Source organism: Lolium perenne, chromosome 7, assembly GCF_019359855.2.
Source record: "Lolium perenne isolate Kyuss_39 chromosome 7, Kyuss_2.0, whole genome shotgun sequence".
NCBI lineage: Eukaryota > Viridiplantae > Streptophyta > Magnoliopsida > Poales > Poaceae > Lolium > Lolium perenne.
Window position 1 is genome coordinate 318,272,643 of NC_067250.2, and position 14,746 is coordinate 318,287,388.

Below are 14,746 nucleotides of genomic sequence, written 5' to 3' on the forward strand. Positions count from 1 at the left end.
CCCACCAGCCGACGCGGCCAAGGAGGGGGGCGCGCCACCCTGTGGTGTGGGCCCCTCCTTGCCCCACTACTTCATCTCTTTCTCCCAGAATCTTCTCTCTCCCGAAAAAACTCGCACCAGCTTCCTCTCACTCGCGTTTTTGCTCAAGAGCTCAGGATTTTTCGATCTCTTTGCTCAGCCCAGATTTCTGTCTGAAATTTGGCACATTTGCTCTCCGGTATGTGACTCCTCCGATTATCCAAATAGAATTTTGTTTGGTTGAGTATATCTTGAATATTTTGCTGCTGTAGGTAACATGTTTAGTGAGCTTGCATGCTTGTTCTAAGTTGTATAAACTAGTTTTGATGCATGATTAGTACTCTAGCAAGTTCCTATAGTAGTTCCCCTTGATTATATATCACCAAATCAAGTTTTATATCACTTGTTGAAAAATTTCAGAAAAGAAAGATGAAGAAGTTCAACTTTGGAGAATTGTTCAAGAGAGGAACAACCAGCACCGGGAGGCCTTCTAGGACCGCCACCCGACTTAGGCGATCCTATAATGAGGATATCATCGCGCCTAGCTTCGCGCCCGAAGAGGACAATGGGGCTCCTAATGCTTCATCCTTCCCATGTTATGATTTTCTGAGAAATGCAGGGATATTGGATGATTTCTCCACCCTTGTCAACAGGGCGGGCTTAGCCGCTTATGTGGGAGATGAAAGGGAGCAATACTACATGCTCACCAAAATCTTCGTCGAGAGCTTCAAGTTCCACAACAAGCAATATGGGCCGACAGTTGCATTCAAGATTTATGGTAATCCTATTACTATGGAGTTGGAAGAATTTTGTCGTGCATTGGATATTGCCCCTGTAGGTACAGCAAGGAGGATTGATGACAACCCCCGGGACCTGTTGGAGCTCTATCGAGGGATCACCGATGATGATTGTCGCACCATTCAGCGTGGCAAGATAAGGAACATTCAACTCCCCGCCATTAAGTATTTTGCCTATTACATTGCTACTAGCATTCTTGGTAGGGAGAACACTAGCAATATTTCTAGCTACCATCTTGCTTTCTTGAATGTTGCACTTACTGGACGAACATCTTATCATCTTGGTTCTCTTATTGCTCGCCGCCTGTCTAATAGGGGGCCTATTTTTGGAGGAACTATTGCACTGCGCATTTTAACACATTTAAGACTTCCTCTTGATTCTAATGATGTGCCATTAACCCCTAGGAGACTTGATATTGCCGCTATGAAAAGCCATCATTTTGTTACCGCTGATTCCACTTTAGATAATATGGTCTATAGAATGTTGTTTGCTGACGGGGATGAGAAGGAAATCCCTCTTCCCCAGCAAGATTTGTTCAGCATTGACAGGGAACCATGGTCGCGCACTAAGGAGGAGGTGGAGGAAAAGATAAAGATACAAGACTTCCACCAGCAACATGACTCCGAGGACGCCGAGCCCTCCTACGACTACACCGTCACGTATCCGGGTGCTTCTTCTAGCACATACCCGGAATATGATCCATCTTCGTCGTACCACGGAGATGCTACTTCATGGTCTCGATGGGATTGAACTCCACTTAGGACAAAAGCCTAAGCTTGGGGGGAGGTATACCGGCATCACTCATTCTTTGCATATTATGATTGCTGGATACTTGTATATACTTGTTTAGTTTGTTTGAGTGGTTTTCTAATGAGAGGGAGATGATATTTGGGGAAGTGCTGCCTGAAAACAGATTCTGGACTGTTACCGAAAAAATTCTCAAAAATAGCCAGAACAGTATTTTACGAAGCCAATTTTTGTGCATGATCCCCAGGTTGTTATCTAACTTTCATTAGTTGAACACTTTTCGATTTGAGCAGTGGAAGAATTTATTAAAAATCGGGTACTGTACTGCTGTCAAGTTTGACGAATTTCTGCTGCTTTGTGTTTATGTGACTTTTCTAGTTTGCCAATTCTTGTTTTCGCTTTGTTTCTTTCCCAAAACACAAAAAGATCAAAAATATTTCTGTTGTTTCTCTTCATAATTTGTTTGCTTTGGTTTCTTGCATTTGTTTCGCTTTATTTGCTATTACTAGTTTGCTATAAGAAAATCCAAAAAGATTTTGCTTTGTTTGCTTGTTTCCTTTTGTTCTTGTTTCCAATTCGAAAACACCAAAAATATTTGCTGTTCTTCTTTGGTTTGTAAAGTTCATCATGAGTTCAATGGTCTTCGGTGGCTGGAGCGTGGTTTTCATTTCATATTATCCAAGCTACACAAGTGAAAGGCAATAATGACGATCTACGACAATTGGATTGTGGTGAGAGGCTGGTATGAACTCTATTTGTTTTCATTTTTGTACATATACTCATCCATGTGAGCATGCTTAGTTGGTTCATGTGAGGTATATGTTATTTGAGAAAGTCTAGTAGTTCATGTTCTCTCATGTTTAGCTCCAATTTATTAATATGAGTAGCATGTCATGGATGTTTGCTTGCATTGTTTTATTCATAAGTAAGTATGGCATTGTGGTATCCTCCTCTGAATAATTCATTTATATCGACTTGGCACATGCTCACGCATGCATATGACTGAACAAAAGTCAATTAAGCCTCGATGATTTATATTGCTTCAGAGTTCTTGTATCACTTTTATGCCTCCGTTAATTCATTTTGCCGCAAGCATGATTATGACAGTTATTGTTCTCTTGATTTGTCGCTCCCTAGTCTTTTGCTAGCCTTCACTTGTACTGAGCGGGAACGCTGCTCGTGCTTCCAAACACCTGAAAACCAAGTTGTTCCAAAGTGTCCACCATAAATACCTATGCATGGCATTTCAAACCATTCCAAGTAAATTCTCATGCGCTACCTTTAAAACCTTCAAAATGCTTCTCAATTTGTGTTTATGTTTCATAGCTCATGAGGAAGTATGTGGTGTTTAGCTTTCAACCTTGTCATTTACTTTTGACGGACTCTCATATGGACTAGTGGCACATCCTCTTATCCAATAATTTTGCAAAAAGAGTTGGCAATGGGATTCCCAGTCCCGAATTAATTAACTTAAATAGACACTCCTCCATGGTATGTGATTGTTGGACGGCACCCGAAGGATTCGGTTAGCCATGGCTTGTGTAAGCAAAGGTTGGGGGGAGTGTCATCATAATAAAACTAAAATAAAAAGGCACTCCTTCATGGTATGTGATTGTTGGCAGGCACCCGAGGATTCGGTTAGCCATGGTTTGTGCAAGAAAGGTTGGAAGGAGTGCCACATAAACATGCAAATAATTCATGGGAGCCGCTCTTGGGAGTCCGGTTGGCGAGGTAGTTAGTGTACCTGAAAGTATAGAGATGGTAAACCTAGAGGGGGGGGTGAATAGGTTTCTACAAATTTTAATTCTTTCTTTGCAATATTAGGCTTTGCGGAATATAAAGATGAGCCTAATGCAAACTAGGTGAAGCAACCTATATGAGGATACAACTAACTCGAGCACGAAGGCTCTCACAGGCAGTTAAATCACAAGTAAGGAGTTCGGTTAGAGATAACCGATAGCACGCGGAGACGAGGATGTATTCCCGTGTTCCCTTGCTTTGCAACAAGGTACGTCGCGTTTGGAGGAGTGGAGGTCCCACGAAGGATTCCCCGCGCCACGAAGGCTCACCCTATTCTCCGGAGCCTATCCCACGAAGGAATAGCTCACTCACTTGTGGTAGACTTTGAGGTAGCCTCCAAACCTTCACAATCTTGCCCGGAGCAAATCCACAGCCCGGATGCTTCCGGACTCCTCTTGCCTACCTAGGGTTTCCAAGGAACCCTAGGAAGCAAGCTTCTCAATGAATACAAGGGGGAATGAGATTTGGCTTGGTAGAACGGTAGATCGGGTCCTCCTCTAATGATTCCCCGGAGGGATTTGAGTTTGGGTGGAGGAGGAGGGAGATCTGAGGCTTTTGGTGTTTCTAGCAATGGAGTATGAGAGAGAGAGCTCAAGAACAGCTTGTAGTGTAGTGCCTAACTGTTCAGAGGTAGGAGAAGACCTATTTATAGTGTTCTTCGAAATACGGCCGTTGGTCACTTGCCACATCAGCAGATTCTTCGAGAAACCCGGTCAACCGGATTTGGCGCCGGACAGGCCGGTCCACAGCCCGGTCGACCGATCGGCCATCGGGCCGGCCGGTTTCCAACCGGAGCTGGGACCGGGTCTTGACCGGCAGGCTTCGACCTTATCGGATGGCGTCCGGATGTCACAGCGCAGTCCGGTTGCCGACCGGGCCGCTCGGTGCAGCGCCGGTCGACCGGGCCATGGACCTGAGCCGGTCCGAAACCGGGCTGGTGACCGGACGCAGACTGGAGGGCTCGCCTTCTTTACTGGAACTCGCCCGGATGGCACCGGTTCTGGGTCCGGTTGGTGACCGAGCTGTCCGGTGCCAGGGCCGGTCCGACCGGATCTGTGACCGGCCAGGCTTTGAAAAACTAGCTGATTTTTCGTCGAATTGGGGGGTCTCCCGTTGCCTTTTGTTCCATTGCTATACCATCATACCTCTTTGGCTAATACCTGAAAGTCATCTTGTAGGCATGTATTAGACCAAATACTCTAGCACGGTGTCATAGATACCAAAATAATGGATAAGGGTAAAATACCCTTACAATCTCCCCCTTTTTGGTATACGATGACAAACCGAGCTAGAGTAACACATAGATATTATGATAAGCTCTAAACCTTGATTCCATATAAGATATTACGACAGCTCCCCCATAATGTGTGCACTTGGAGAATTTGCGTTTGAATGCAAAGTGCACCATTTGTGGAATATGAGAAGCTCCCCCAATATCTTTAGGAAACAAGCATGGTATGGACAAGTATATCAACATATATAAGCATAAAGCATGATTATCCATAAAGCATGATTATCCTAACATAGAGTAGCACACATAAAAGTCGTCCATACATATCCATACATGAATTATTCAAAGTAGCAAATGGTTCTTGAGAAATCAAAGCAAATACGCACAAGCCATATAAAATCCAAATAAAGCAACTCCCAATGGCTTGTGACAAGCAAAGAACCCCGTGATTCTAGACTCTACTCTCTTCTCCCCCTTTGGCATCGGAACACCAAAAAGGCGAAGAAAAGAGGAGAGACGCTAGCGTCCCATCAATAGAACTGGTGCCCCGCGGATGGAGAGTCGCCATCACCATCCCCATCGTCATCCTCTTCATCGTCATCCTCTTCATCATCATCCTCATTACCTTCATCCTCTTCATCATCATCATCATCAGCAGGAGGTGCACGAGCAAATCTAGGAGTAGGACCACCAAAGTACAGAGAAGGATCAAAGTTCTGGAACATCTCATCAGAAAGAAGAGGCATCTCCCAGTTTGGTGCGTGGACAGGCTCCAACTCAGGGCCAGGAGGAGGGATAGGCACATTCCTAGCAGCCATGAACTCATTTTGGCGCCTCCTTGTCTCTTGGTTCAAAGAGAGACTTTGATGTGCAACATCATTTGTATTTTTGCACATCTGCCATAAGCGAGAGAAGAACCGTGCGACACCATGCTGTGGGCGACTAGAGGAGCTGGAGCTAGCATGGTCATGGCGTGCCTTGGACCGGCGCTCAGAAGGCATCATTTCAGGAACATCCGGGCTATCACCTTGGGCAGGTACTTTGAAAGCTTCCATCCTGACCCGCTCACCTTGAGTATTGAGAGGTGCGGGCACAACCTTGTTGATGAGCAGCTGAACGTACTGGGCAAGATTAGGAGTCAACCTCTCGCGAACACAGCGCCGTAACTCACAGTAGATGAGATCACAGCCATCAATAAGTTGCCGGTGCTCAGGGTGACAGTAGTACATCAAGTTCAGATGATATGCACGGCATTCACTTGTATCGCCGGACTTGCTGATGAGAGTCTCACGAAATAGCTTGGCAAGTAAGAGGTAGGAGTAGTACATCCCAGAGATGGTGGGAGGTCCAGGTGTGGGTTCCGGCGGATAGCAAATGGCAATGTCCCCACGGTGGAACTTCTGCTGAGAATATATCTTGAAGCCAAAAGCACGCCCTCCACCAAACCCCAAAGCTTCACAGAAATCAAGATAGTTGCAAGTGTATTTCTGTTTGCCAGTCATCCAAGTCATAGTCCGAGCTGCATCATCATGGAAAAAGACCGTGGCTGAAACTGTCTCACCAAGGTTGGACAATAGCACCCATCAGTAGGTGTCAAGCACATAAGATCATACAACCCCATCCGCCTCAAGGTCGCAACCACAAAGCGAAACTTGGTGGCTTCATACATTCCAATGACATCCTTGATGGCCTTGGGCATAACAATGGTGCCTTTCTTCATGTGCTCGCGGGAGTTATAGAAGTCATCCCACATGACTTGCTGTGTGTTGGTCCAGAAGAATTGATCTCCCCCTGTGTAAGTGGGTTCCTCAAAGCGATAGGGGTTGTACTCTCTGAGTCTTCTCCATGCCCCAATATGTACATCACCAACATGGAAATCTGGCAGTACCTCATCACCATCCTGTGCTGCATGCTTATCTTTCCTCTTATTGGCAGATCTCTTGATTCGGCCTCCAGTTGAGCTGCCACCCGTAGTCTGAGGAGCACGACCAGTAGAACGCCGCGGTGGAACCCCTGAGCGCCTCCCTCGCTTGGCAACAGTGCCACGGTCCGCATCAGTCCAGTCATCACCTGTGAATCAGCAAAATAGGGCGAGGATAGCAAAGAGGTAAGTGTACATGTCATCAGCATATGTGAGGAAGCCAAAAGCATAGCCTATATTCAAGTGTTTCGACGAGATTATGCGAAAAAGCTGGGCGAGCCGGCGCAGGGGCCGGTCCGACCGGACGACAGACCGGACGAGCCGGTTGGCCATCCGGTTGACCGGGCGCTGCGCCGGACCAGCCGGTCGAGAGGCCGGTTGACCGGGCTGTAGACCGGGTCATGCTGAGTTGTGATGTTTGCCCAGAAATTCGACACAAAATCATGCAAAAACTCACAAACTTGAACATAGATTATACCAGGAGAGTGAACAATGTGCATAGGAGGGGTGTGACACTCTAGGTGGCATGAGGACTTACTAACCCTAACCCTAACCCTAACTTTTCTCAACTTTCCTCAAAAATTGGCAATGTGAGAGGGGAAAGCAAGAGGGAGAGGGATAGGGAGTAAGATTTACCCGAAGACATCGTCCTCTTGGCCCAAGAGAGCAAGAAGAACTCGTGAAGAAGGCTTGAGGACCAAATCCCCACAATCTCCCAAACTAGCTTGAGAGGGACCAAATCCTTTGGTGAAGGTGCTTGAGAGATCCCGATCTATGGTTGTGTGAAGTTTGGGGAGAATCTAGTGGTGGGAAGTGCCTAGGACGTGGTGGAGATGGTGGAGGCGGCGGCCATGGAGGTTTGAGAGGTGGGAGATAATGAGGAAGAAGATCCCCAAGGGGTATCCTCTTCAAAACATAACAGCCCGCACGGCCGGTCGGGCGCCCGGCCGACCGGCTGGATCGGACGGTCCGGCGCACAAAGCCGGTCCGACCGGGCTGCTGACCGGCCGTAGTCAATTTTCCCAAAAATGTGTCATTTTGCCTCGTTTTGCCCCTATTCTTAGTGTAAATGTGTGTGAATGCTCATATGATGACATGTACATATAGATAGATAGATGATGATGAGATGAGCATAGACATGGGGTTGGAAAACACAAAGTTCTCTAGGCATACCCATTGGAGTGAAAATGCAAACAAGATACAAATAGCTACAATGGGCATGATTCGAAGTATATCAAGGATCATAAGAGCATTTTGAAATAGTTTTTGCAATAAGATCATTTGGCCTTATATAGTCAAATCAAGTTGTAATGAAGGCTCAATGAGGGGCGGGGATTACTCCCCTATGTGAAAGCGCAAATGTCATGAGACCTCGAAGAGACATGCTTGGGTCCATATAATGACATTGGGTCTATTTATGTTGCACACATAGGTATGCATCATACCAAGATATGGTAGAATGACTATCCCCATATGTGCTATGCCTCTAAGCTAGATAGCAAGATAAATGCAAGAATATAGTGCAAGAAGTTAGTCAATCCAAGTTTTTAGGATCAAGAATACCAAGTTCTCCTCTCAAGTTAACAAAGCGGGCTTCATCCAAAGGCTTAGTGAAAATATCCGCCAATTGGTAGGTTGTTCCCACATGAGTGAGATCAATATCCTTATTGGCAACATGATCACGTAGGAAGTGATGGCGAATGTCAATATGTTTGGTGCGACAATGTTGAACCGGGTTGTTGGCGATCTTTATTGCACTTTCATTGTCACAAAGAAGAGGCACCGTACCAAGAGACACACCATAGTCTTTCAAGGTTTGCTTCATCCATAACAATTGAGTGCAACAAGATGCCGCGGATATGTATTCGGCTTCGGCGGTGGATAGGGCGGTGAAGTTTTGTTTCTTGGATGACCAACTCACCAATGACCGGCCAATAAATTGGCAAGCCCCGGAGGTAGACTTCCGATCAACCTTATCACCGGCCCAATCTGAATCCGAATAGCCAATGAGTTCAAAGGTTGACCCCTTTGGATACCATAGCCCGAGAGTAGGAGTGAGAACAAGGTATCTTAGTATCCGTTTGACCGCCACTAAATGGCTCTCCTTGGGAGCGGATTGAAAACGAGCACACATCCCTACACTTAGCATGATATCCGGCCTAGAGGCACAAAGGTAGAGCAAGGATCCTATCATGGAGCGGTATACCTTTATGTCCACATCCTTCTCACCGTCACATGAACCAAGTTGCCCCTTTACGGGCATGGGTGTCTTCATTGGACTTGCATTGGTCATGTTGAATTTCTTGAGCATGTCCTTCACATACTTTTCTTGAGAGATGAAGGTGCCTTTTGCAAGTTGCCTCACTTGGAAGCCTAGAAAGAACTTCAACTCTCCCATCATGGACATCTCAAATTTCCTAGTCATCAATAGCTCAAAAGCTTTGTTATGATTGGGGTTAGTTCCACCAAAAATAATATCATCAACATATATTTGACATATAAAGAGGCCACCCCTTTAACCCGCTTGGTGAAAAGGGTGGAATCGACCGTACCCATGCAAAACCCATCATGTAGTAAGAAATCCCTAAGGAACTCATACCAAGCACGTGGAGCTTGCTTGAGACCGTAGAGTGCCTTATGGAGTAAATACACGTGGTTGGGCTCGGCATGGGTCTTCGAAACCCGGGGGTTGAGCCACATATGCGGTTTCTTTTAGGGGACCATTCAAAAATGCACTTTTCACATCCATTTGATATAATTTGAAATTGTGGAAAGATGCAAATGCAAGCAAAAGACGAATAGCTTCAAGACGGGCTACCGGCGCAAAGGTATCCTCAAAATCCATACCTTCTATTTGGGCAAACCCTTGCGCCACTAACCTTGCTTTGTTTCGTATAACAATGCCATTCTCATCTTGCTTGTTCTTGAATACCCATTTGGTCCCAATGACATTGATGCGATGATCCTTGGGTCTCTCAACTAGAGACCATACTTCATTACGAGTGAAACACTCCAATTCTTCTTGCATGGCAATTACCCAATCCGGATCGACCAAGGCTTCATGTACCTTAAGTGGTTCAAAACTAGACACAAAAGCATGATGTTGACAATAAGTGATAAGTAATGCATGGTGTCTACGAGTTACCACTCCTCTTGAGATGCTACCAAGGACTTGATCCACTTTCATGTCACTTGCCCTTGTAGCGGCCTTGATCTTCCGAACGGTTCCTTCATGATCAATGAATTCATCTCTTGCTAGTACTTGATCATGAGGGACCACTTGAGCTTGATCATGAGTTGAGGATGTTTCTTGATCGTCATCATGATCTTGCTCCATGGAATGAGGATCTTCTTCTTGTTCTTCGGATTGAGACTCATCTTGAGTAGAGGATGGTTCTTGAGTTGCACTTGATGGTTCGGCTTGAGTTGAGCTAGGCTCCACTTGTGGCGTGCTTGAGACATCTACTCCATCATCTTGATCATCATTATGAACTTCCATGGGCCGGATGTGTCCAATGCCCATATGCTTGATGGCACTAGATGGATCATCATTATTACCTGCAACACATGGAACAACTTGCTCCACTTGGGAGCCATTATCCTCCAAGAACACCACGTCACAAGATACTTCAACAGTCCCGGAGGACCGGTTGTAGTATCTATAGGCGTGAGAGTTCTCCGCATATCCAACAAATATACCCTCTATGGTTCTAGTTTCAAATTTACCGAGCTTTCCTTTGTTGTTCTTAACAAGGCATTTGCATCCAAAGACACGAATATACATGACATTAGGCTTGTTACCGGTAAGGAGCTCGTATGGGGTTTTGTTGTGGAGGGGACGGAGAAAGAGCCGGTTGGAGTAGTGGACGGCCGTAGAGATGGCTTCTCCCCAAAAGTTGTGGGGTGAGTTGAATTCACTCAACATGGTTCTTGTCATCTCAATGATAGTCCGGTTCTTCCTTTCAACAACACCGTTTTGTTGAGGGGTGTATGGCGCCGAAAACTCATGCTTGATGCCCTCATCATCCACAAACTCTTGCATAGTGTAGTTCTTGAACTCGGTGCCATTGTCGGTCCTAATTGCCTTGATCTCGGATTCATACATACGTTGAGCTTTCTTGGCGAAGGTGATGAACTCTCTATGGGTCTCGTCCTTAGACTTAAGGAGAAAGACCCAAGAGTATCTTGAGTAATCATCAACAATGACAAGTCCATACTTGCTTCCACCAAGAGTATCATAGTGTGATGGCCCAAAGAGGTCCAAATGAAGGAGCTCCAAAGGCCTAGATGTGGTAACAATACTCTTGATGGGATGCTTCTTCTTGAGTTGCTTTCCGGCTACACATGCACTACAAACACGATCTTTCTCAAAAGAAACACCGGTTAGTCCCACAATATGCTCACCCTTTAGGAGTTGTTTAAGATTCCTCATGTTAACATGACCAAGGCGGCGATGCCACAACCATCCTTCGTCATGCTTGGCTGCCATTAGACATGTGGAGAAGGAGGGGCTCTCTTTCGAGAGGTCAACCACATAAAGGTTGTTCTCCACATATCCAACAAGGACCAATTTGAGATTGTCACTCCTAAAGACTTGCACATAATATTTAGTGAAATATGAATTGTACCCGGCATCGGCAAGATGATATATAGAGAGTAAGTTATAGCCAAGGTGTTCAACAAGCATAACCGTCTCAAGGCACAAGTCCTTAGAGATTGCTACCTTGCCATACCCAAGTACCTTTCCCTTTGAGTTGTCACCAAAGGTAATGCTTGACTTCTTGTTGATATCTTCAATGAATTGATCAAGCACACCTTTTCCTCCGGTCATATGATTGGTGCATCCACTATCAAACACCCATTTTGGACCACCGGAGGAATATCCCTACAAAATCAAGTAGAGGATTTAGGAACCCATCGATTAATGGGTTCCTTTGCAATGGCAACAATATCTTTTGGTACCCAAATTGAGTACTCTCTATAAGCATAGCCATTAGGAGGGCCAACATAGTTAGCATAGACATCACCATAATAATCAACAAATAATGCATAGTGATCGTTTGGCCCGTGCGGTCACCACTAGTGGCTTTGCCCTTTGAGGTTTTGCCATTGTTAGTGACCTTCTTGTTCTTATCTTGAGCGGGTTTCTCCTTCTTGTAGTTGTTCTTCTTGTGGGACTTGGGAACATATCCAAGTCCATACTTTTGATTGTTTGACCTTTGCTTACTCAAGAGGTCATCCAATCCCATCTTGTTCTTGGCGGTGGTGAACTTTGCAAGTTCCTTTGTTAGCCTAACATTTTCCTCAAGAATAGATGCTTGCTCACAAGAAGATTCATTAGGATGATAGTCAAGACCATATTTAGTCACCAAGGACTCAAGATATGCATTGGTCTCAACATGTAAGGAATGTTCCTCTTGTAAGCGAATATGTTCCTCAACAAGTTTAGCATGCTCACTAGTAAAGGAAATGGAGGAACAAGCAAGCTTTTCATCATCAATGGGATCCTTCATTGATCCAAGAGCCCTTTGTAAGATTCTTGAAGTAGATCATGGTTCTCTCCAAGTTTCTTGAGCTCATCCTTGACAAGCTTGTTAGCTCTTTCAAGGTGGTCAAGATCCCTAGTGAGAGAAGCATGAGCAACTTCAAGTACCTCCTTTGAGACATTGAGCTCTTGGGTCAATAATTGAGCCCTATCAATAGTTTCTAGGTCCTTAACTTTATCAAGTTCATAAGTTTCAATTTGTTGCTTAAGACCTTGAGATGTGCACCTTTCGGTTTTTAGCTCTTGTCTTAGGAGATTGAATCTCCGTTTCTTCTCATTCAATTGATATTCTAATTCCTCAATGGACTCATCCTTTTCTTTGAGTGAGTCCATCAAGAAATCAAACTTGACAAGAGCTTCACCACGAAGGGTGCATCTAACATCATAGAGTTCCTTAAGCACAATTAATTCTTCTTGATCTTCGTTCTCATCATCAAGAACACTAGATAGGGAAGGTGGAGATTCCATTACCTTGGTTTCCCTTGCCATAAGACAAGAGCCAATGATTGGAGAGGAGGGAGAGTCATCGGAGTCATCATCTTGAGTTGTTCTTGCCATGAAGGAAAAGCCAACATCATTCTCCGTGGAGTAATCTTTGGAGTAGTCATATGTGAAGAGTGACCCGGGCTTAGAGAAAGCTAAACCGGCCACTCCGGCCTCCTTCTCCTCATCTTCCTCTTCTTCATCGGACAAGTACTCGGCCCCAACAAAAGCTCTTCCCTTGTTCTTCTTGTACCGATCGTTGATTGGGTTCGGCTTCAATCTTGGCTTGACCCCTTTGATGAACTTTGGCTTGTCTATCCTTTTCTCATAAGGGCACTCATTTGCAAAGTGGTTATCTTCATCACAATTGTAGCAAGTTCTCTTCTTCTTCTTGTCATTGAGGAGCATTGGAAACTTTGCCTTGTACTTCTTGGCAAAGAAAGCAAAGTCGGTAGCAATGTCACTAGTTGAAGTCATCTCTTCATCTTCTTCAATTTCATAGTCTTCTTTGCTTTCATGGTCGACTCTAGCTTTGAGAGCAAGGTTGTGTGACGCTTCATGGTTGTGTGAGGCTTCATCAACACGGTTCATTGCCTTGAGCCTCTTTCCGGCTTTGGCCATGTTTTCATTGGCGGCCACATAGGAGACTAGATCATCGGAGTTGAGATCGGCACTCTTGGTCATGATTTGCAAGTTGAGTCCAAGGTTGGTGTCTTCTTGTTTGACGGCAATCATAGCAATGACCTTGGATTTTATGAAGGCTTCGTTCATCTCGAATCCGTCATTGTACTTCTCAGCACCAAGTCCCTTGACCCTTACTTTCAGAGCACCAAGCCTAGCATAGGCATCGAACACGGATTCTCCATCTCGAATCATGAACTGGTAGGCCTCTTGCTTTGCGGTCTCATAGAGAGCTGATTGGATCAAATCGGTTCCCTCTTGGAGTACTACGATCCGATCCCACAACTCTTTAGCGGAGACAATGTCATCGACTTGATCAAGAAGCTTGCGGTTGATGCCACTTCTAATCTTGTCACGTGCGGATGCATTGAGTTGACGGTTGTAGAACTCGGTGGAGGTCAACCGAGTAGGATCTTGTGGCTCCCGATGTCCATGAACAATGAGCTCCCATAGCTCCACACTGCACTGCGAATATGAGATTCCATAGCAGATTTCCAATGTGGAAAGTGAGTTCCATCGTAATGGGGAACGGTCCCACTATGGTTTATATGAGGCATGGGTGAAGTGTTTCTGGGATAGTCATGGTTAACATCATGGTAGGATTCCTTAGAAGCCGAAGCCCCACTAGGAGTTCCACCCGCAGTTAGGTTCTTAAGCATGGCGCTCATTTCTGTCATTTGGTTTTGTAGCTCATCCTCCTTTTTCTTCTTCTCGGCATCATATGCCAAGAAACTAGATTTCATCTCTTTAACCGAAAGGTTAGAGTCGTCATCTAGACCCTCGAAGAGTTTATCCATCTCACTCTTAAGGCGGTGAAGCCCTTAATAAGAGTCCAGGCTCTGATACCAATTGAAAGTATAGAGATGGTAAACCTAGAGGGGGGGGTGAATAGGTTTCTACAAATTTTAATTCTTTCTTTGCAATATTAGGCTTTGCGGAATATAAAGATGAGCCTAATGCAAACTAGGTGAAGCAACCTATATGAGGATACAACTAACTCGAGCACGAAGGCTCTCACAGGCAGTTAAATCACAAGTAAGGAGTTCGGTTAGAGATAACCGATAGCACGCGGAGACGAGGATGTATTCCCGTGTTCCCTTGCTTTGCAACAAGGTACGTCACGTTTGGAGGAGTGGAGGTCCCACGAAGGATTCCCCGCGCCACGAAGGCTCACCCTATTCTCCGGAGCCTATCCCACGAAGGAATAGCTCACTCACTTGTGGTAGACTTTGAGGTAGCCTCCAAACCTTCACAATCTTGCCCGGAGCAAATCCACAGCCGGATGCTTCCGGACTCCTCTTGCCTACCTAGGGTTTCCAAGGAACCCTAGGAAGCAAGCTTCTCAATGAATACAAGGGGGAATGAGATTTGGCTTGGTAGAACGGTAGATCGGGTCCTCCTCTAATGATTCCCCAGAGGGATTTGAGTTTGGGTGGAGGAGGAGGGAGATCTGAGGCTTTTGGTGTTTCTAGCAATGGAGTATGAGAGAGAGAGCTCAAGAACAGCTTGTAGTGTAGTGCCT